The sequence below is a fragment of the Arachis duranensis genome, chromosome 9, assembly GCF_000817695.3.
Source record: "Arachis duranensis cultivar V14167 chromosome 9, aradu.V14167.gnm2.J7QH, whole genome shotgun sequence".
Taxonomy (NCBI): domain Eukaryota; kingdom Viridiplantae; phylum Streptophyta; class Magnoliopsida; order Fabales; family Fabaceae; genus Arachis; species Arachis duranensis.
In genome coordinates, this window is record NC_029780.3 from 13,038,293 (window position 1) to 13,040,429 (window position 2,137).

Below are 2,137 nucleotides of genomic sequence, written 5' to 3' on the forward strand. Positions count from 1 at the left end.
ATTTTCGGTCCGGTTCGATAATTTACACCCCTATCTCATAAGTAGTTTTAGAATATTGGAATTATTTTTATGTGCTTTGCTGTAAATGTTTCCAAATTTCAATAAACTTAAGAGCATTTTTTACCTCTCTTTTCCGGGGAAAACTAGTACGTTTTATACCTCTAATTAATCCAAGTTTTTTTGTTATATCATAGCTGAATGCTGAGCAACATTGAGCTATGTGCAAGAGTGACACTACTTTACTTCTAAATACATAGACTGAAGTAGAGGAGTTGAAGAAGATTAAAGAATTTGAAGAAAAGTGCTCAGCAATTGAAAATGAGAATCAAGCTAGGATTGAAGAGGCAGAAGAAGCACAACTAAAAGCAACACAACTTCAAGAGACTATTGAAAGGTTGCTTAGCTCCGAATCATGCAACATCCTTTCCATCATATATCTTGCCACTAACGGTCTATTATTTTTAACTCCAGATTGGAAGTGAGCTTGTCCAACCTCGAAACTGAAAATCAAGTGCTATGCCAGCAGGCATTGGTAGAATCCAAAAATAAAGATCTTTCCGAAGAGATCAAAATGTAATAAGATCTATATACTATTTGCACCTTCTATACATTATTCCTTTTCTTTTGTGATATCTAGCATCAGAAAATATCAGTTTGGCACTGATGAACTTGAATCTAGCCCCAATTAAATTTTAGTATCCCTTGGCAATATGGTGATATAATATAAATGGCATGCTTACTTTAATTTTAGGCTCTCTCTCTTCCTTTATTTTCCTTTCCACAATAAATAAATAAAAATTCATAGCGTGTTTTACAATATTTGTTACTTTCTTTTCTGTACCTTCTACCAGTGAATAGTTAGTTTTAGTGAAGATTTAAAAACTCACATCAAATACCAGAAGTAATTGCTACAATAACCCTGGCATAATATATACTCTTCTATAGTGAAATACTGAAACTCTAATTCTTTCTATAGCCTAAAGGATCAGATAGCAAACCTAGAATCAGGTAATGAACGCCTGCCGGACCAGGCAGAAGCAGCTGCCATGGAGCAGAAAGTATGGTTGATGAGAATGAGGACTATGATGATGATGAGGATGAAGATGAAGATGACACTAAGAACCATAATTCATAGTTCTAGTATGGTTGAACAATACGTTGAGGATTATAGTTGATATATCAATTTATGTTTTGAATTATATTGACTTGCTTGTTTATAGTACTTTTCTTTTAGTTTGATAATACGATGAACTTGTTTATTTTTTGAAATATTATAAATATTTCAATACAAGTTAGATGAAAATTTGTATTCATTAAATTTATATTTATTTTGCAATGAAAAAATCTAAAAAAAATTCTATTTTACTTTACTAACGGATTTACAGATGAATTTTTTTATGTATTCAGATTGGAATGGTTTTTCAATGATCCAATTACCGACAGAAAATTTGTTGAAAAATCTATTGCTAATTACTGAAAGAAAATCTGTCAAAAAATCTGTCGTTAATTACCAACGGAAAATTTGTCGAAAAATCTGATTGTTCAGCGAAATGGAGGGGACCATTACTGAGGAAAAATCTGTCGGTAACGAAAAAAATTCTGTTGATAAATTATCGATGAAAAAAATCTATCGGTAAATACTTTTCGACAAGACATTTACAGAAGAATGAAATCCGTCAGTAATTTTATCGGTGACAAAAAGTCTGTCTGTAATAAAGACCAAATCTATCTGTAATAAACAATTTTTTAGGAGTAGTGCTAGGGAGCCAATTGTTTAAGCATACAATGGACTAAATCTTTGGTATATGAATAAAATGAACATCACCCATACTATCCAAAATAACCATCCGAATACTAGGGATAATAAACATCTCATGTCATAAAACCACTCATCCCAAAAACTTAAGCTGATTTTGGGATTCACCAAGGATCAAACTCTTGACCTTTCGGTTCTAGAACTCTAATACCATATCATGAACCCACTAATGTTCATATCTCTAATACTTCCTAAACTTCCATTGTACACATTGTATATTTAAGCCATTAACTCCCTATACTTTCCCATTTTTTAGTTGTGTTTTGATAAAATTGCTCATCTTTTACTCTTTCACCACCTTAATATTTGGACATTTGGTAA

The 2,137-nt window shown here is 31.8% G+C and overlaps 1 long non-coding RNA gene across 1 annotated transcript; it reads left to right on the forward strand.

Annotated features, from left to right (window-relative positions):
* The first annotated feature begins 227 nt into the window (after window positions 1–227).
* LOC107464744 (uncharacterized) lies at window positions 228–1,128 on the forward strand. Its single transcript, XR_002367548.2, has 3 exons — window positions 228–394; window positions 472–573; window positions 977–1,128. It is a non-coding gene; the product is annotated as an uncharacterized LOC107464744 (long non-coding RNA).
* The last annotated feature ends 1,009 nt before the right edge of the window (window positions 1,129–2,137 follow it).